This window comes from Aythya marila (genome assembly GCF_965140915.1).
Source record: "Aythya marila genome assembly, chromosome: 9".
Lineage (NCBI taxonomy): Eukaryota > Metazoa > Chordata > Aves > Anseriformes > Anatidae > Aythya > Aythya marila.
Window position 1 is genome coordinate 7,942,613 of NC_139050.1, and position 21,557 is coordinate 7,964,169.

The 21,557-nt window shown below is 43.2% G+C and overlaps 1 protein-coding gene across 2 annotated transcripts in view; it reads left to right on the plus strand.

The window, feature by feature from the left end:
* The first annotated feature begins 296 nt into the window (after positions 1–296).
* The window catches only part of PIK3CB (phosphatidylinositol-4,5-bisphosphate 3-kinase catalytic subunit beta), a 76,013-nt gene continuing 54,752 nt past the window's right edge, over positions 297–21,557 (plus strand). Inside the window, exons 1-3 of one of the 2 annotated variants that reach the window (XM_082766943.1) lie at positions 297–472; positions 937–1,022; positions 17,549–17,668. The gene's annotated coding sequence lies outside the window, so the exon portion shown is untranslated. The remainder of the gene's footprint in view (positions 473–936; positions 1,023–17,548; positions 17,669–21,557) is intronic. The other variant, XM_082766942.1, reaches the window with a different exon arrangement.

A 21,557-nucleotide genomic window follows, 5' to 3' on the forward strand; every position in this document is an offset into this window, starting at 1 on the left:
GGGGGAGCGGGGACACGCGTGGGGCTGCGGGCAGGGCAGGGCAGGGCGAGCCTCGCCCGGCTTCCCCTCAGCTTCCCCTCAGGGCAGCGGGAGCGGGCCCCGGGCCCTTCCCCACCCGGCCCCGGCCCCCGGGGCAAAATGGACCCGGGCAGCGCCTCGCGGGGAGGGACGCGCCTCCTGATTGGCTGCCGCCGGCGGCTCGATATTGAAAGCCGCGTGCTGATTGGCCGGGGGGCGGGCCGGGGGTGAAGCTGTCGCCATGGCAACCGCCCCCTCCCCGCAGTGCCCGCGGGGCCGTTACCGGCGGCGGGGCCGGGCCGGGCCGGTGGGGGCTGAGGGGCGGCTGCGGCCGCGCTGCCCGCGGGGCTCCCCCAGCGCCGTGCGGCCCCTCCCCGGCTCCCTCGGGTCCCTCCCCGCCCCGGAGAGCTCGGCAGGAAGGGGGCGGCTCCGGGCTGCGGCGCCTCGCCACACGGTGGGTGCTCGGCCGGCGGGCGGGGGGAGCCGGGGCTGGCGGGAGCCCCTCGGCCCCCCTGTGTGGGGCGGCTGCGGGGCCGCTGGGCAGGGCAGGGCGCTCCCAGCCGGGATCCGGGGACCGGAGAGCGAGGGGCGGCCCGGCCGGGCAGCTCCGGAGCCAGCAGGGCTCGGGGGAGGCCGGGCAGGAGCGGGTCTCGCTCAGCAGAAACGGCTCGGGCACTCCTGAGCCCTGCTGCGGGGGGCGGAGAGCATCGGGGGTCTGGGGGGTATGGAGAGTAATCGCCTGGGGGTTAACCTGGAAACGTGTTCTGCTGGAGCTCTTGCCTGTAATGATGTGAAGGGCTTTTTAAATAATTTTAAAAGTTCTATGTGGTCTTAAAATACTTTTTTTTTTTTTTTTTTTTTTTTGAGTCAGTTTAAGTATCTGTTGTTCTTTAATGAAAATCTCTTCCGTTAAGTCAGGTTTCACTTCCCTGGAATATCTGATGTCACGGACTTGCCAGTTCCCCAATTGTCTATAGAGCCTTGGCAGATCTCCAAATCGTAGAGTAAGAAAACCTTCCTAATAAATAAATAAAAATCTTTCTTGGGTTCTTGTGATGTAGTAAGGAGAGAACGTATTTTTCCTCTTCCCTCTGATTTCACTACTCCTTTCCCTTTCTTGGAAGTTGTACTTAGAGTAAGCTTGTAGAACGTTGCCTGACTTCTCTACAGCTTGCATATGTTTGCACTGTACTCTTTTTGGCAAACGTGACATTTAAAAACAAAATTCCATAAAAACATAAGCTGCCAGAATGTTATGTATACTGGAGGATACAGGAAAAATATGAACTGTTTTTGTTTCTAAGGTAGGTGGAAACACATGCTAGCGTTTGGCTGTTTAGCTAGAAAGCCAGTGTTGTGTTTCGGTGACCAGAGGCAGAGTTCAAGTAGCTCAGGTGCTTTTTCATAGATCTAGAGATGCACAAGGAAACTCTCCTTGGTTCTCTATGGGTTGCCAATATGGCCATGTGTTGTGGATCTGGCATTATTTGACATTACATTTTATGCAAAGTCCATGACAATGCTTAGATTTCGGATGGGTTTTCTGACTGCCATGCTTGGCAGCAGCAGAGTGTAAGTTATAAACTAAAAGTTATCTCTTTTTCACAGTTGCCAGTTTCTGTGAAAGCAGTGCAGGAGAGAAAAATCCAAACTAAGCATCGTACCTGTCCAATGCCTGGAGTGTCACTTAGCTCATGGGCAGCACTGACCAAGGGACGTTGTTGTTGCTTAACTGTCTTTTACGGTCTGTCAGTTTTACAAGGGTGAATTTTTATCTTGAGCCTGGTGGGAGTACCTTCAGGAATGCGGTGCCAGTGACACATATTACAGTCCCAGGGTGAGGCCCGGGTGAGTAAATATGCGTGTGAATAAGTTGCTAACAGAGTAACCAATTTACACCCTGGCTTCAGAAGCTTAAAGAAACAAATAGGGAAACTGATAACAGCAACAAAGTTGCCTTTGACAAGAAGTAAGCTTGTTGCAGTCATACCATCTGCCTGGATTTGTTTGTTTGCTTTGCTTTTTTTGTTTGGTTTCAGCAGTTTAAGGTGGCTACAGTTTCATTGCCCGTGTGCTGCAGAAAGGAGCCTTTGGTAACATTGGTTGTATGAAGCTAGAGGGCCCAGGTACAGTCTCTGCTACCTACAGTTCATGGCTTTGGCTTTTGGCCATGGAGGGGGAAATGCCCCCAAGTGTTTTACAGTTGCATTAAAAAAAAAAAAAAAAAAGTCAGGGCAGCTGCGATAACTTCAGTTACTCTGTTTCTTACCTTAGATACTCCTGACTTAAAATTGGGAATGGGTTGTACTCTGTCACTGTGTCTTCAGGCCTAAATCTCAGTATGGAAATACTTGTTTCTACATACCTTAAAAGGAGCATTAAGAGGTATTATAATTATTTTCTTGATGCAAAATGTACTTAATATAAACTTCACTATCTAAAGCTTAGTTTTTGTTCCTTTCAGAATCATTACACATGCATGCTTTTGATAAGTAGTCTTGCATTGCATTTTCACTATGAAAATGAATTGTAAAGGACTGCTGCATTGTAAAGATCTTCTGCTTCTGTATACTTTGTCATTACTTGCCAGAGCTACTTGGATTTTTAGAGTAACTTTGTGAATTCCACATCAAAATATCTTACCTCCATCAAAGATACCAGCCTCTGGTTTTATGCCTGTGTTATTCTGCGTGTTGCTGTAATGTTGAATAGTTTTACCTGTGACGTGTGATCACAGATTTATTTATTTTTTATTACTTCACTTCTTAATTTTTAACAGGAACTGTTGAGTAAGTGATACATGGTTCCTTGGGGCAGGGGTGGAGTGAGTTGAGCTGATGGGATAGGTCTGCCTCTGCAAATAAATGCTTCTAAGAGATCATGAAGAATTGGGAATATTGCTCATAAAATAGCTGTATGAATATGCTTTTCTACAGAAATAGTGGTGATTGAATGGGAAAGGTATGCCCTGTAATGGAAAAAGAAGTTGTGTTTTGGGCTTAATTTTTGCATCTGTATGTATGTTATGGCATCTTTCTTCTTTTTATGAGTTTTCTCTTAAGAAGAGGTGGTGAGAGGTCTTCTTATGAGCCTTATGAATAATAAGTATCTTTATGTCACTACATTTTGGAAATTTGCTTTTGAGGAATACCAAAGTCTTAGAGTGCTGTTAACTTCTTTTCCCAAGGTTTTTCTGAGGCATTTGTTCCCTCTGGTGTCCACTGCAGAAAGCAGAGGCTTCTGGTGACATCTGAATTTGGAACTGATGACATTTTTTATGTAGTTTGGAGTCTATGAAGAGCTTGCAGTGTTTGCTCTTGCACTGTATCACTTCTGTGCTTCCCTTGCTCCCAGCCCTGTACTTACCAACTGGATTTACAAGAGTACGTGGGGATTCAAAGATGAGGTTGGTGATGCCAGTCTGGAGTTTGGAGCTCATGGCAGCAGGTGCACAGTAGCTTGTTTAGGTCATAGAGGTAGCTTAATACTTGTGTGGAAGACATGGAACGTCATTTAGGGATGTTGTCAGTTAATAAGAATTAATTAATAAGAATATTAGCATGTCTTTGGTTTATGATATTGGTACAAAGCATTTGCTGATTTTCAGTGGGTTTGGAGGTCCTCTATTTGTCTGTTTGAATACACAGAAAGGATATTTAAGCAAAGAAATGAAATATTTCAGCAGTAATTGCAGGAACTGTCAATTTAGCAAAGCTTTTGTGTGGAACACGCAATAGCTGGCGTTCAGTAGGATGGACCCAACGTTTTAAGAGGCTTGCAGCCCTGCTCTCAGAGTGTTTTGTGACAGATTTAATGCAGAAGTCTTCTGCTTGGATTCAGTTACAGAGTGTTTGAAGCAGTTTAAAAATCAGAGTAAGTGCCTAGTTTGGAAAATATTTAAAACAAAACAAACAAACAAAAAAAAAAAACAAACAAAAAAACCCACAACTAGACAACAGAATAATTGCGGTGCTTGAAATTCTTGTGGTAGCTGTTTATTGAACAATGCCTTTTTTATCTTCTGTAAGCAAGGTGCTTGTGTTTTGATATCATTGTTGCATCATTTCATTTTCTAGTTTTTATACAGTTAGCGTTTTGATGTTCAGGAGTATACAACATGTTACTAGCGGAAGAATATAAAGCATTCTGGTTTGAAAACAAGATAATTATGTATGTGACCTGTAGATAAGCCCCCAAAAGACTGATTTTGAGTACTGCAGTGTGGTGCACAGGTGAACATCAGCATGCCAGTGACACTGCATCACCTGCCTTGGGTTTAGGCCGCTGTTTCCTGGCAGTGCCGGTTTGTGACCCTTATGGTGCCTTCTTGTGTGGCCCTCTCATAGGGACACGTTTTGTGAAGGGTGCGATTCTGTAAAATGGAATAAGGATAAGAAAGCACTCCTTGATGACAGCGGTGGGAAGGAACTCGTTACCACAGCTGAGGTCCAGCAAGGAAACAAGCCAGGAGACCCCTGTAGTAAGGGCTCGGCAGCCTGCCGCTGGAGGTGCACCAGGGAGGCTTCGAGGTTGCCGTGCTGAAAGTCATGGTCTGGTAGGTCTGCGCTTGGATCCTGGGTGTTTCGGTGCTTGATGATGTTGTGGGGCAGTTTGGTGGTGGTGTTTTTCATCCATTCCCTTTGGAATTACGTGGGTGTTGGATATTGGGATATATATGGGGATTCTCCATTGCGGTGTTCTGAAAATTGTCTGGGCTTGCAGGGAAGGGCACCAGGGACCCAAGGGAACGGCACAGAGCTATGGCAGGCTGGCTGTCAGGAAAAGGTTCTTCACCAGGAGGGCGGTTGGGCACTGAACAGGCTCCCCAGGCACGTGGCAAGGGTCTCTGACAGGGGGTTTGGTTTTTGGGTGCAAAGCCAGGGGTTGGACTCAGTGGTAGGTGTGGGTCCCATCCAACGTGGGATTTTCTGTGGCTCTGTGGTTGGAGTATTTGTATGTGTAGCCCATAGTGCTGTCTGTCTCCAGAAAAAGGAAGTCACAGCAAGTGTACGGGAGGAGCAGTACACTGGATTTGAAATTTTAGGAGAGGTAGGAATAAGTCAAATCGGGGAACTTGATGCGTGTGTTAGAAAAGCAAGCTCAGTGTCAGTAAGATGGAATTTACTGTCCAGCTATCTCTGGGTGCCCTGGGCCGAGCAACAGGTCAAGCCATCAAAGTTGTTGTGTAAGGAAGATCGGCCGAGTCAGGACCGGGATTCCTCTTGGCATAGAAGAGAGTTCTTCATACCCAGCCAGCAGTAAAACGAGTGGCTGTGTGTGTCTGCAGCCTGCACAGCCATCTGAGGTGTCAGCGAGACAAAGTGCATGCAAGTCCATTAATTAATTTATTGAAATGGACAGGGGGAGGAGGAGGAAGAGCCCAAACCTGAACCATAGGTTTTTTCTTGTATTTGTCTTATATATGGTTTGAATTAAAGTTTCTTGAGTCTTCTGTGCACCCATGTGACGTTAGGATTGAGCCGTAATGTGAGGAGATGAATAATGCTTGTCTGCATCTGCAAAGTATTTTCAATTGTTTACTCTTCATAATGATTTCAGGGCAAAAGGTTGTGTGTATGTGTGTGGAGGAGAGCTGTCTTGTTTTTCTTTTCATTTGAGGAGTATATTTGGGAACGTGTGTGGTAAATGCTGACTGGAAGGTGAGTAGTTATTTGTGAACTCTCTGGAGCGAAGAAAAGCATGGTTGGTTTGGCAGCTTGTCAGCAGCAAATGATACATTAATCTTTGGAGCAAAACCAGAAACTTCCCTTTCTGCTGTTAGCGGTACAAGTAAGGAGGGACCGCCTGTCAGTCCTCTGCAGGCTGACGCTGTTGGGCTTCCTTGAAACATCCGTGTAAGAGACGTGCAGTGCCTGTGGCAGAAAGCCTTCTGTATTTGGTTGAAAACAATAATAATAATGAAAACCTTTCTACTATACTGAGAGTTTGCATCCATCTACGTTACTAACTTTTCTTCAAATAACAGCTTCACTGTGTTCGTACAGTTTCAAATACAACGTTGTAGTGTTGCAAAATTTCCAATGTAGTTTAAAGCTAAAGGGGTACCGCTCCGGAGACAGGCATCAAACCTGTACAGAATATGGTCAGTCTTCATCCCAGCCTAGTTTTGTTTCCCAGCACTTCAGAGTTACTGTTTTACATCTACTGCTAGTGGTAGTGATGCACTGAAGTCATTTTTTTAAATTAAAAATGTTTATCTATGCTTTAATTAGGTGATACGTAGGTATGTTGACAATTCTACTGTGCTCAAGATAATGATCTGACTATTCTTTATCTAAGTAATAATAAAAAATATTTTCCTTCACTGAATTGTTGCTAAGGTATTGGGTTACCATTTTTTTTTTTTTTACTACCAAATATGATTCTGCCAAGCTAGTTAGAGTTCAGGCATTACAAGTCTATAATGTTTTTTACACAGCAGTCTGTTTTGATAACTATGGTAGTTTCTACTTCTGATGATGTAAATAAGATGGGTGTATGAAAAGCTAAAGTGATAAGAATAGCAGACAGGTACTGTATAAAAAGAGAAGATTATTTGGTAGCAATTTAAGCTTTTCATCAAAACCAAAGTTTCCAGGAATGTGAAGACCACTGAAAAAGTTAGAAGTAATATTAAAACCCCAGTCAAGTTTTTTTTTTTTCTCATAATTTCTTATCTGAATTTTTAATAATTTCGTCAAGATTTGCAGCAGCTCTTTGTCTCTTGAAATTGAATCCACGTATTGGTTGCTTTCATTGTTTCTATCACTTCAAATGCATTGGATTCAAATCACTCATTTTTTACCATAAAATGACAAGTCTCGCTATTTATGATCAAGTAAGAGAAGACCTCATCTATTTCTACTTTTTAAATAAAGAACTTTGGTCTCTGTAATTTTTCCTTTACTCCATTTTGTTTAATGTGAAAGCTTCAATGTTAATTTTCTTGGGTGAGAAATGCTGTGGGGAAAGTATTGGCTGGGGACATGTAATAATTAGATTTTGTTTCTAAGTGTGTCACACAGCTGCAGTTTGGGCTTGGAAAAGTCTGGCTATCATTGTATGTTCTCATCTGTCAGGGATGAGGCTATTTCTTTTTTTTTTTTTTCTTTAGTGTCTTGCTTGATAAACTTCTCTTGTATTATGTTGTTGAAGATACGTGGTATCTGCTACCACCGACCGTAAAGTGCTTGAGATGCTACTTTAAGATAAATGGAGACATTTAATTGAGAAATACTTTGTAGCAGCTCTGATAGTTGAAATGAATAGCAGATAAGCCTTATTTGCTTTATATTAGGGTGAAGAAATTGTAAATGGATTTTTAAGTGGCCTCATCTAAAACCATCCAGCACCACCAAACAACGTTTAAGTTGCCCCATAATGACAAATTGTCCCAGCTGATGCACAGCCTGACTTTGCCTGGTCTCTGGGGAAATGCTTTTGGTGAAAGAAAACCTCCTTCATTGTATTGTTGTTATTTTTATAGGAGAAATTATTCATAAAAAGCAGGGGGAAGCAGACAGCAGTACAGCAGCTAAAGTCTCTGTAAAGCATCATATTAAAAGATTTAAAAGTTGGAATATTTAGTGTACTGCTGTCATGGGAATAGACGTTTGAGTGATTAACCCCCTTTTATTTATAGCCATTTCCTGCAATATTCCTGTTCCAGTTAAATTCTAGGGAAATTTCTGAGAAGGCAGAGCAGTTGTTGCCTATGCCTCTCAGTGCAGGGAATTATTATAGCGTCCCTAAGTTATGTTCTTCATGTGAAGTTCACAAATCAAATTGCTGTATTTTCAGGTTTATTTGCACTTTGATCCCTCATCAGCTTCCATTGTGTACAAGTACAGGATTTGATGAGGCCTTCAGCATTTGATGGATACTCATCTCTTCCCGTCAATACCTGCTGATATTTAAAATACTGCTACATTGCGGCTTAAGGCTGATCTTCTGGGATTACTGGCTCATGGGAATGAAAGAGGCTGACTCTGTGCCATACTGATAAAGCTCAAACACAAGGCTGATAGTCTGGAGACTGATAAAAATGAAGAAAAAAAAAAGTGTCTTGGAGCCAGACCTAATACAAACCAATTATTGCGAAATTTTCCCACCCTCTTGATGCCAGGAGGTGATTCTTCCTCGTTAATTTAATTGGGCCTTGTTGGGCAGGGAAGTAGCATGATACTTTTTGCTGTGTTTTCTAACTCCGTTTGTGGAGTAATAAGGGGTTGCTGCGCAGGTAATGGGTGTGACCCCTTTTGTAAGTAGAAATTTTCAGAAATAAGGGCATTCCTGAAACTTCAAGCCCAAGTTTCTGCATGTAGGTGATTAACACATATGTTTACCCTGAAGAAAGTTTTCTTGGGATGCAATGGCAATGAAGTGGTCCAAGAGTTGTGTAACTTTCTGTTGGTCTGTGATATGCTTTACTTCGTGATTTACTTGTGGGAAGTAAAATCAGATTATGGAGGGACTTCCAGGGTTTCTTTCTAACTTATCATGGGAAAGAACTTGAATTTCAGTTTTCAATTGCACCCTTTTGTAAATCAAATTTTTGCTCAAGCATGATGGTGAGAATTTTTTTTATTACAGCCAAACCATTATTTTATTAGTGAAAATGGAAAAGCCCTTGCCTTTGTTTGAAAGGGTCGCTTTTTTTGATTACTGAATTTACGGCATATTATCAGAATTCCTTTCCTGATTGCACATGCTGCTGCTCCAGGGCTCTTTTACGCTCCCAGGTTCATACCCCTGGTGTGCTGCTGCTGCTCTTTGGAGGTGAGGCAGTGGCAGGGGAAGCCGTTCTGATGGAGGGGAGAGCGGCTCGCTAGAGAAGGGCTCTCCTCGTTTGCTCTGGAGGAAGGAGCTCTTTCTCATTTGTCCCAGAAGGAGAGAACATTTAGGTGCCTGTTGCCAGAAACTGATCTATTGTCAGTCTTGTTTAGGAGGAGGATAAAGATGTTTGCTACAAGGCATCCACTGCTTCCTCTCCTTAGTCCTCCTACACCTTGCTGTGGAAATGGCCCTGGGTGCGTTGTTTTCAGTCCAGCCTTCCTTGGGCTCCTCTTTGGTCTTACGGTTTTAGAGATGTTGTGCAGACAGTTAAGAAGGCTGTGTTTTATTCTTTCTTGCTGCTTGTGGTTCATCTCAGTGTCAAGAACTGCTTTGCAATTTGATCCTGTTGAACACAGAGCTGTTCTTCATGTGCTTAGAGCAGTTTATCCAACAGAGCATCTGCAGCAGTAGTTCACCGGTGCTGGAGATCCACCTGTGCCAGGCAGGTTGCTCTCATTGTGAGGGCCGTGTATTCCCCAGGCAGTTCTGTGGGGCACCAACACTGCAAACACGCAGGGGCGTAGCTGCTTAGCTCTTTGTGCAGACACCTGGAAAAAGCAATCGCTAACAGTACAGCAAAACAGAACCCCAACTGTGAGCCTGGTGTCAACATAGCCATTGAGTTATTATTCCTGTGTTTGGTACTTAATTGATCAGGTTTATTCCTGAAAGCTATTAAATTTATTAGTATTGGCGTGTAAGGGGCAGGGAACGGCTTCTGTAGCTTTTTTTGGTTTGTTTTGTTGCTGATTTTTTAAAAAGAAAAAGTTGGTGATGCTAGGAGTTACTTGTCGGCTCTAAGACAGCAGTCTCTGATAATCACACGCTTTTTCCTGTTAAATAATGGATGTGCCAGTTGATTGAGATCAGATCTTTTATGGAAAGAGGCTTTAAGGGAGATAGTCTGGCAATATATTCTGCTTTGCAGCTTTTATTGTATTGAAGAAAAAGTAGTTAATGAAAGGATAAAATAATCTGCTGTAAACAAAATTATTAATGCAAAGGGTTCTGCTAGAAGCTGTAAATGTGATTGTGTTCATTTATGTTAGAAAATTGGGTCTCAAAATCACTTCCAGTTATGTTTTGTATTGTTAATGGTGCACTGATTACCATTGTACTGCCAGTTGTAAATTCATACATAAGGACAAGAAAGAAAAGGGAGATCATAAAGCTGCTATCGTTTCCATGTTTCAGAGGAAATGTAAGAACTAAGCCAGAGCCCAAACTTGTATTCAGGCTTGCTACTAGTTTTCTGTTCAGTTTTGCCTGTTTTCCCCACCCATTTAAGTGCAGGTCAGGTTTTCTGTCAAACAGCTGGTGTGAGCGGGAGCATGGCTCTCCTCGCTTTCTTCAGACCCTGCTCATCTTGCTTCCAGGTTCCCCTTTCTGTGCTGTATCACAGCTGAGGCTCTCGGAGGGTTTCTACACACCCACAGAGAGCCCAATTTGGACATTCTGGCCTATAACATGTCACTCTTTGACGCCCTGGGTTTTCGGCAGCAGAGTATGAAGCAATAGAAGAAGTCTCACTAACGGAAAGAGGATGAAGTGGGGAACAAGAAAATGCACTGCAGTTCAGCGCCCAGGAGAGCTTAGCAGATTTGCTTTGGAGTGCTGGATGGAGCTGAGGGTAAACGGCATTGGTGAGGTGCTGGAATTTTTCCTCCTTCATCACAAGCTTTGCTAGTGATTACTTCTAGTTCAGATCACATTCACTGTACAAGTTACTGATGAAACACCGTTGACACTTACCATGAATACTGTTTGGAACGGCAAGTCAGACTGCAGCGGTGTGTCTTTGAAGCTAACCTAGACACTACCATGTTAGTTCAAAATCTGTTGCCATCCACACTCTGGAGCTTGTTTTAATCATAGAGAACAAAGCCTTTACAGCTGGCGTCTGGAGCAAAGTGGGGAGTAGGTAGCTTCACAGAACGGGTCCTAACAACGACTGAAAAATGAGTTGTTCAGCCTGACTATTTAACTCTGCTAGCGTGTTCTTATTTATGATAAAATTAAATATACTACAAAAAGCAGAATTTGGGAACTAAACAACAGTAAATCTGCAGAGTTTCACCATATTAGGCATTTAACACTATGTAATTGGGAAGTGAAACATCAGCATGTGGAGTACTGAAGAAAAGTGAGTGCATGGAAGAGATCACAAGAAATAGAAATCAAGAGTAGTCCTATTCTTAGGACTACTTTTTTCAAGTAACTAATTAATTGTTATAAGATCTCTGCAGAGACAAGATGAAGGCTCATTGTTAAGTTTCTCTGTTTAAAATGCAAGTACATCCTTGTTGATTTGGTGGTAACTTTGAGATGGGACTAATAGGACCTATTTTGCAGTGTTTTTACATCTATGATGCGGCAGCGAGAAGAAATTGCATTACCCGTAAAGGTCATATTCAGGTATCCAAAATTGTGATGAATTGCTTAAACAGGGAGGGCTATGCACCTAAGAAGTCTTTCACAGACTTTTTCGCAGTGCATCGCTCCAAGTCTCGCAGGCACTGGATTTGCTGTGCTGCTGGCAGCGCCCTCCACCCAAAACATTTCTGTGTTTAGTGATTTTCTGCACGTTCTCAAATACTGCTTTAGGCGTAATGAAAATCAACACGAAATCAACTTTTCTTATGGCATTCAATCTATTTTAGTATTCAGAAAGATGATGTTGGGTGCTGTGAGTGCTGAGGGTGCGCAGTGATTGCAGAGCAGTCATTGGCAGCTCATTAACTATTGCAGACACCTCCGTGGGTGGTACAGGGGCTTGTGACAGGGCGCTGGGTCCTTTGGCACCTGCCTCAACTCCTCCTCAGTGCCTCGGATAACTGAGCCTCAGGCCCTGGAGCTTCACGCTCTGCGCACGGGTACGGGTATGGACTCGTGGGAAGAGGGGCGCTGCTGGTGACATCTCAGCGACCGTGGCCTCGAATGTGTCGCTCTCATGGTCCAGATCTAGAGAACTGGAGAAATGCTGCAGCCTTGGGGTGCAGGTGAGGTGTGGGCTCCGGCGGGAGGCGGAGGAGCTTGTGTTTTTGTGCAGATGAGTCTGAAACTGTTCCTTTGTCACCAACTTTGGAGCTGCTGAGCCAACCAGTTGAGCAACCACTTGTGCCCTAAACTGGATTGGAACTGGAAATGAGCTGGAAAAAGTTACTCATTTGACCCCCTTGTTCATGAATCAATACAAAGCAAATCTAAGCACTTGTTTGTGAGTCATCAGAAATCATAAAAACGGTCACAGGCAGCCTAGAACTTTGTGCGTTTTCAACTGCAGAGTGCCCTCACATCCAGCTTGCTCTCACACCCAGAATCTCTCCTGGGATTGTTTGGTGTTCCCTGACTGCTGCTGCCAGCACAGCCACCAGCCCTCTCTAACATGCAGCGCATCTGCAGGCTCTCCCACTCTTGCAGAGACTTTGCTAATCTTGATTTCAGCATGCTGCCCTCAAATTCAGAGAATAGTAGGTTGGCAAACCGAGCCAGAGAGGAAAAAACATGCTATCTTTTAGAGTCTTTTAGTTAAGCTTCATTAACAGTGGTGTGTTCCACTTCTGCTTTGCCCAGAGGCATTTCTTTTCAAGGTGGCAGAGCAGAAGAGAAACAGTTGAATCATTCTGAAACACAAAACAGAAAAAAAACCCTGTCTGCGGCTTAAAAAAAAAAAAAAAAGCTTGGTTTTTGTTTGTTTAGGTTTTTGTTTCAGATGGCAGATTAGGGTCAAAAACGTCGCTGTCCTTTTCTCCTGTAGTTGAAGGTCCTTCATTGCCCCATGAGAGTAAGGACCCTGAGTCTTTTGCTTTTTTATTGACTTTATTGTAAGGGCAAAAGATCGTCCTTTGCCCTCCCCTTCGGTCACACCTCGTTATGAGCTAGAACGTGTGGAGGCTGAAACGCACCTGCTGGAGGCTGCAGGGGGCTCCCAGAGCAGAGCCGTGGCTTCAGGAGGCTGTGGCCCTCTGAGTAAAGTGAGGGTGGTTGCTCATGGGGGTGAGTCAGAGCAGCCTGAGCAGGGCTCCCGCTCTGAATCACCCCCCCGAGAAGCACAATCACTACATCAACTTATTCTCAATGAAGACACATAACTGAATTCCGCTTCACATCACGCTTCTGGCTGTTATCTGTGTAGCTTACAGAGGAACACTGCCCCATAGTTTTTAAAGTTATTCATGATAACTCTGTGGTCGTTGTTCTGTCCATATTAAGAGAGGAAAAACAGATCAAGGCTGTAATTGCCCAGTAGCTCGGACACATATCTCCTGTTCATCTCATGTGGCTTAGAACTTGGTATCCTGAAGCTTCCGTTTCTGCTTTTTTTTTTTTTTTAATTATTATTTATTTTCTGTGGCTGTTTTCACATGACGAGAGCTTGACAAATACGCCTATTTTGGTTTGGTTAAGAAGATCCTGCATGAGATAGGTGGGCTTCACAGAACAGCCGGTTGTTCTGGATTGTGAGGTAGTTCAGAACAGGCTGAGCTGTTTGGGTTTTTTAATAATGTTTTTGACCAGCTACAAATGCCAACGAAAGTAGAACACAAGGCAAAGCGCTCCTGTGTGTGAAACAGCACGCTGTTGATTGAAATATTTTATCACGGTATTAGTGCAGGAATAACAGAGCCACCTTTAGAAGGGCAAAGTGGTCTCTCCTGTTGAAGTGACCACAGTCACTGCATAATCAGGGTGATGCTTACAGTGCTGTAGCTTGGATCAGTCTGTGCACAATACTATGCAAGCTTCGGGACATCATTTTATCCAATTCAGGCTTTAACTTGGATTTTCAATGTTTGTGCTAAGATGTGCAGCGTGTAGAAGCTGGAGGTTGCGGGGATTTAACCAAATGTGCCTTCTACAAGCTCTTCTTTTTCTGCTTTAACTCCTGAACTTGTGGTACAATAGCCTAATTTCTGAGAGTTCTTGAACAATTTTCTGGGTGTCATTGCTGAAACATAGGACTAGGAAAGAGGAGAAAATGTTGCTTTATTTTTCTCAGTGTTGCGTTCACCGGAAGGTATTTGTTTGGTGTATTTGCTGATAGCTAATCTCCTCACATTCAGTAAAAGCGAGTTTCTTCATTGCTGTGGATGCTACGGTACCTAATGCAGCTTGACATTCTCTTGTCCAGTCCTCAGTGCTACTGAGAGCATGAAATGCATGCAACAGCTCTGAGGTAGCTGAAGATGTGAACCCAGAGCTGCTAAATGGCCTAGCTCTTTGTTTTTTTCTGTGTAGCTGTCCAAAGCAGCTGCCAGTGCTTTCAGCAGAGGTCCTGACGCCTTCCTCAGCACGTTCCTCTGGAGCAGGAGATCTGTAGAGAGGAAAACTGTCAAGAAACTGCTGTCCTGTGTCACCCACTCAGCCCCCGCAGAGTCCCACTACCTAAAGCACTCCTGGAGCGTGCTAACAAAAGGTGCCTTCCTGTGCTCCAGCAGAACGCACAGGGGAGGCTGCCCGGCAGGTCGAGAACTTGGTAGAGTGGAGAAGACTGGGAGGGCCAGGAGCTTAGCCCAGGAACTCCTGGGTGGCATCTTATGCTGCTTCTGAAGGATTTTTATTTATATTTTTCTTATTATTACTTGGTTTTGAGTGGATCACTTCTTCAGCTTAGAATTGCTTTGGGTTTACGTTAGATGCAACACAAGTTTTAAGCAATGGCTGCTTGTAAGTTTCCTCCCTTCCATGCTGGTACAATTTCTTGGTATGCATTTGGAAATGTTCCTGTGGACGTCACAGAGTATGGAGGGCTGTAGGGCTCTAGAAAGTTACACTGTATTGCCACAGATCTTGATCGCCACCCAGCAGTTTAGTGATTGTTGAACTATTTTGTAAGATGGCATTTTTTTAAAGACTAACATAAAAAATGTATCTGTGTAAGAAGGGTGTGATGGAAAGATTCACAGGAACAATTATTTTGCAAAGTGTTCATGTGTAAGGGAAAACAGCTGGCTTCCTGCTGGGTCCCCCGTGCTTTCTGCAGCATGCTCTGGGTGGGCCCACAGGGGGTGCCGAAGGTGTCGTGCTGTGGTTTTGGCTAAGCCCAGGGTTGACAGAGCCGTGTGGGATGTGGGAGGCTCAGTGCTGATGTCCTGCTGACAGCTCTATTTTTTCCACATTCCCCAGGGAGACACAGTGGGGAAAAGGTGTGTGCTCCTCAGAGCCCAGGCTGCATTCCCTGCTTGAGGCAGTTGCTTCAGTCTTCCTGCTGGTCCTTCTGAGCTCTCCTGTGTCCCCAGAGGCTGTTTCCATGTCTCTGGGGTCCCGGGGCTCTCCCTGGCTGGCAGGCCCGGTCTGTACCTCGGCCTGTGGGTACTGCAGCCACCGGCCTGTGGCAGGCGTCCCACTTGTGCTCTGAAGGCAGAGTGCGTACTGCTGCGTGAAAGGTCGTGACCAGATGGGATCTGCGTTTGTGCCGATAACCATCTCTTGTAACCTCTGTTCTCGTCGCCTGAAAATGAGAAAGGTTGCCTGGCTAGAAAAATAAAGCTGCGAAAAATAAAGCTGTAATGAAGGCAGGGCGTGGGCCTAACACCTGAAAAAGTAGTGAGTAGAGGGTCTGTGTGCAGCAGCGGTGCCTTGAGGTCTGGAGGGCCAGAAACCCCCTGGCAGTCTGCAGCCTGCAGCTGGCTGAGGAGCAGCAGAAAGCACACTGGGGTGGCATCGGAGCGAAATGAACAGGAACTAGCAAGCGAGGGACTCCGGAGAAGGATGAGAGGGGATAAACTTTGACAGGAGCAATTCCCGAAGTGCTGGCTTGTGGGCCCCAGATGCTCCGTGACTTAGCCACGTGCCAGCCTTTGGCCTGAGTACCAGCACGTTGGCTGCTACCTTGGGGAAGCGCCTGAGGGGTGTTGGCCCTCCTTGGCTGTGCAGTGAGGTGCTGGAGGTCGGCCCTTTCTGAGGTGGGAACGACTGGGAGCATCACAGGTGCCAAGCAGCCATCTCATTCCGGGTCCCAGTCCTCAGTCTGGTGCGAAGAGAAAGAGAAGAATGGGGCAGAAGAGTCGGAGTAGGAAGAGCAGCAGTGATGTGGCCGCCTGCTTTTAATTCTGACACAAAATGCACCAGAAAAAATGCAAAGTGCACTTTATTTGTCTGTTTGTCAAACTTCTGGCTTATTTTCTTTTCAAATAATCTTCTAATCAGCAAATTGAACAACACTGCAGTGTTACGTGCATTTACAAACTTCCCATTTTACAAACTTGATTCCTTTCCACTTACAAGCTTACCATGGGTGGATAATACACCCTAGGGAAGGAGCAAGGTCACAGGTTTTTCCTTTGTATCACGGCTGATGTTAGAAAGCTGGTATTGTGCACTTGGCCTCTGGCTCCTACATTCCACTTGGGAGCCTTCGCTGTGGTTTGCCAACTCTCTGGAAACATTTGTTGCTGTTAGGGTAACTGTGCATCACGTACCCCAGAACTGTCACCTGTGCAGTTTCAAAACACTGCTCTTCGCTATGTTGCTGTTGACAAGCAGCCCATGAAAGGTTTCTCGTGAGCGTAGGATGCGTGTCAGGCTCACACAATCTGATCTGTGAACACCTGACAGGAGCCCTCTGGGATGCTGGGGTAATCAGGTTTTAGTTAAAATAACCTGCTTCTGTGCCAGCACGTGGGACTGCATACACGTGCTTCGTCTTCTCTTTGGGAGGCTGCAGATGCTGAAAGATTGTTTCCTCAGGAGGAAGTTCTGGAGTAACTGCTCTTTGTCTTGTATTTGTAGCGGGATGGACTTCACACTCCCTCGCAAACTTCTGCTTTTTGGCCCCTGGTTTTTAGTTCTGATTGATCTGGTTCCACTAATGCCTGATTGGTACGTTAGCATTGGTCATAAGACATTTACACTGCTCTTGTGTCCTTACAAGTTTTATATCCTGCAAGACCTTCATTTTTCTCTAGTCTTCCTATTTGGCTGTTGTAGGCACCTAGGCTTTAATCATGGGAAGTTTCTGGACCAGTTCACACCTTTTTGTATCAAAACCTTGCTTTCAAAAGGTTGTGTCTGGAGCTGTAATTTATTTTTTTTCATATGTAGGGGCAGCAAATTGATTTTGCCCCCAAGCCGCTGAAGAAAGCTAAATTGCTTCCCAGGGCTCTACAGTGCCAATTCCTATTGAGGTTCTGCCCTGCATGGGGCAGGGGAAAGGCAGCCCTTGCTCCTGATCGCTGAGTTGTGTTGAGTTCTTACAAGCACAACGTAGACAGACTAGTCAGTGTGTTTTAGAAGAACCGTTCATGGGAGGAGGAAGGTAGTTAGTTACCTGCCTTGTGTTTTGTGGCTTGATCTGCAGATAATATCAATGCAAACTGGTAGCACCACTTTGTTGTCAAGGCCAGTTCAAATGTTTTTGTTTGCTTGTTTAATTTTGCTGAGAGCCTGGTTTGCATTTCAGTGCCAGATTCTGCTCCTGGGATGGAGCGACACTGGATATATGTGCAGATTATACAGTTATTCTTATACCAATATTGCTAGAAGAAATGGCTTCTTCTACGTTTTTCCTTTTTTTTTTTTTCCTTTGAGTTTGAGGATTCATCATTCATTTAGTAAATAGATTGTGTGACATGAGTATGACATTATACTATTTGAATAGAATGAAAATGTGATTAACTAGAAATTTCTGCACAAACAGTTCACACCACCATTAAACTAAATGTGAATTACATTATCTTCTGTTTTTCTTTTTTAGGTTACATTTAGGTCATCTTGAGTAGCCTTCTGAGAAAACAAGTGAAATAGTAGGAAAGCAATGTTTAATAGAAGTAACTTCACTACACAGCTGGACTGAAACAGGAACAAGTTCTCTGAAGTAAGTATTACAGTTAATTTTTTTGTCTTGTGAAGTCAGTAGCCTAGTTATTGGGCTATTATTGTATTTAACTTTGAAGTTGCATTAAAAAATGAATGACTCCATACTCACTGCAATCAGTTGTTAACGGTCACTCGTTTGGACTCTTACTGAAGCACCTGCCATCTTGGTAGCAATTGTATTGTAAATATGAAATTTCGATAGGCTTCATCTCTATTTTTCTCTAGGATCCTGTCTGTTCTGGGTATGGTTTTGAGCAGGAAGTGGCCTACTGCAGAGGCTGTTGCATATAAACCCAGAGCTGCTGGCAAATATTAAAGCCCTGCCTACATCTCCAATAGATTTTGAAAACTGTTTTTGTCTGTAACTTTCCACTTCTAGAGTTCTGTGTGTGGCTTTGATATTTTAGAGTATTTCATGTTTAATGTATTTTTTTTTTTCCTTTTCAATAGATTACATTGTTCGGTGGGAGTAAACATGCTCCATCTTTAGTGAAGCTGTATTTTTCTCTCTATATAGTAAAATATATATATAATATAGTATAATATGTATACATTTTTCAAATATAAAGGAGGCACAGGAAAACTTACTAGGTTTGCAGTGTTTACACTAAAAATTTCTGGTAGGCACCAATGTTTAGAATTAGATTAAAGAATCAAATATGTCCTTTCTCAGTTAGCCCTTAATAGCTGTGCTGTTTTCTCTGCTGGCTTTCTCTGTCAAGTAAATTTGAATTCTAATTTGCAAAGTGATACAGATTGAATGTAGAGGAGACAGAGTCCTTCCACCGTAGAACAGCGTGTAACCTGGTGATCTGAACACCATGGAGAGTATCACTGATGTCTGCTGCCCCTCACCTTGGTGTCTTCATCCCGTCACTGACTGATGAATGCATAAAGATCTGAGAGGGGAGTCATCTCCCTTGCAACCCGCCCACCCCCAAAACAAAAAACAACAACCAGAACACTAGGATGAGTATTTATGTACTTCACTCCAGGGAAGGGAAAGTCATATATGTAGCAGTGTGATATAGGAGCCTCCCTGCAAGCCAGTGATACGAGTCTGCCATTGTCACTATCACTGGATAACTGTTTTAAGCCAGCCTGGTTGTTTATAGCTGCATCCTCCCTCCTTCTTCTGGACAGTAATTGCTCTTCGTGTCTCCCATCCTGCTGTTACAAGTGTCAATGCAGTGAAACGGATTGTGAATCCAATTGAAGTTATAATGAACCTGGCAGAACAGATGTTTTTACTCTTTATCAGTTTTTAGACAGGGTCTGTATCAGTACAACATGAACTCTTAGACTGTCCAAGGAAAGGAATGAATGGCTGGGACTGGGAGGAAGAATGGGTCTAGCTGTCAGTGGCAGCGTCGTCCTGTATTGCAGTTCCATCAGCCATCAACCCAGCAAAAGTCTTCAGTTTATGAATCTCAGATGTATGTTTTTCTGCACTGTCACATTAACTTCAAGCTCAATTTTGTCTCATTTATGGTATGAGAAGCTTAGCTACCTACCTTTGGGACTGTGAATTGCATGCTTTGCTATCAGAAACCTAAAAATGTAGATAACTGACAAAGCATAATTCTTAATTACTGTGTGCTTCAGTTGCTTGAGATGGGACTGTAATATTTTTTCTATCAACTTATTTGCATCAGATGGGGGATGTTTAAACATCATTCTACAGGTTAGAAACAGAGAAAAATCTGCATAATGTTTTGTCTGTTTTTGTTTTTTTCTTTGGAGGGACGGGGTTTATTCATGCTATGTGATGTGAATGTCATTTTGCAAAAGTCGTTGAAAGTACACTTGAATGCATAGAAAGGAAAAAAACCCCTGGCTATTAGAACTGAAAGGGAGTGGTTTATTTTGGTTTTCAACAAGTGTATTTTGGCATCTTGCTTTTATTGCCAAAAGGAAATGACTCTTCACAGCTTCTTAAAAGAGGGATGTGTATAGGGGTAGAAAAGTGTCTGTGAACCTAGTCAGACAAGCTCAACTTTTCCTACTCAATATTTTTTCCAAAGTGGTTTTAATTGCCAGAATAACACATCCGTACTGATAACTTTAAAGTTTCAAATAAACAAGTGTTTAAAGTGTTTGATGTGCATGTTAGTTCCCGTCCTCTGAGTACTTGAACTTGGAGCGAGTGCTACAAGGCTGTCAGCACCTGAACATGTGTGTGGGGGGGCCTCGGTCCTTGGAGACTTGGCAAAGCAACTGTGCTTTACGTTGGGTGTTGCAACAAGCTTGGGACGTGGTGACTCCCAGCGGTCCCTTCCAACCTAAATTATTCTGTGATTCTTTGACGATCTTAATTATTTTTGGTCCTTATGGCTAGGACTTCTGTCAGCTTTATTCTGTTAACTTCATGACAAAAATATTGATTGCATGGAATTTTGATGTTTGTTCTTTTCTACCAACTGGCATGATATTTCAAGTTGCCTTTATGGATGTCACAACAGGTACATAAAATATATCCAGCTGTTTGCATTAGACACAAATTGCTGTATTTCTTTCAATGCTTGTTCAGCCATGAACAGTCCTGATAATGTAACAAATGGCTGTGAAGAGCCAGCTCTGAATCTGTGCAGTGGGTGACAATGAAGCTGGTACAGCAAGAGAACCTGCATCTTGATGCAAATTAGAAATTCAGGCCAGATTGATCTCTGGAACAAAAAGACCCCACCAGGAAAAATGTTTAGTCTGATTTTTTTCTTTTATTTTTGTTTTCCTTCCCTTACAGAGCATCTTTCTAACCTGTAGAATCCGTGGCACCTCCGTATTTGAATCCTAAGCACAGTCTGCTTATGTGATAATTTTGTGTTTCAGTGTGTGCCCTCCTTTTTGGAGAAAATTTCACTCCTAATTAATTTCCCACTGTTTTTAATTATTTTACTTTTTTAACCCCTCTTTCTGATGCATACGATTTGTCTGCTGGAGGATAACCCTCTTTCCTAGAGGTTTTGATTGAAAGATCAGAAATAATTGAGAAGTGAATCTTCTAATCCCTGTGTGAAGAGGTATCTATATATAGGAAAACCTCAATTTCTGGTCTTTTTTTTTATAGTAGGAAGTCATCTAGCACATAATTTAGAGATGTAACATTTTAATAGCTAAAGGAAACAATTGGCTGCTGGTGAATTTTGAAGGTCTAGGTCCATTTATACAATTTGAGATGAAATATTAACCAGTTATATATTTGAATGCCTTTTAAGTGGAGTGTTTATTTTTCCTTTCCTTCTTGTTTACAGTGGAACAAGTAATTATCCTGCATGATACAACAGGCAAGAAAACACTAGGGAGCAGAATTAGTACTGATTTAGTATTTGCTATTTTTTGCTAGATTAGGAAGAATAATTTTGTACAATTCATGTATAACAATAGAACTTGAGGGTAAGAAGGGGGGAGGCTACAGGTTGCTTTGAAAGATAAATCAATAAAATCAAAACTCCAGATTTTAATGCATCTCTTCAGATTTACAACAGACACATTATGTAGTCTTTTGAAATAAGGAAAAAAAAAAAAAAAAACAAACTTATTTTATGTTCAGGTATGCAGCCCGAGAAACTTTTCAGTCTCACCTGTGTTAAAATGACATCTTTTTTCTGTGTTAAGGTTCAACTTTTTCTCCTCCTTCCTGCTTCAGTCTGACTGCCCAGTCCTACTTTTTCATGTGCCAGTTCCATTCACCTTTTTTGTTATGTCTGATTTTTTATTTTGCGTATGTATTTATATATATAGACACATATACACACAGGTGGTGTGTGTGGCTTTAATTTGAAAGTATTTGTATTTCAAAAATAGATATTTATTTATATATATAAATTCACATATGTATATGTGCATCTATATAGGGCTATATGAAATACAGATATTATAAAAGAGAA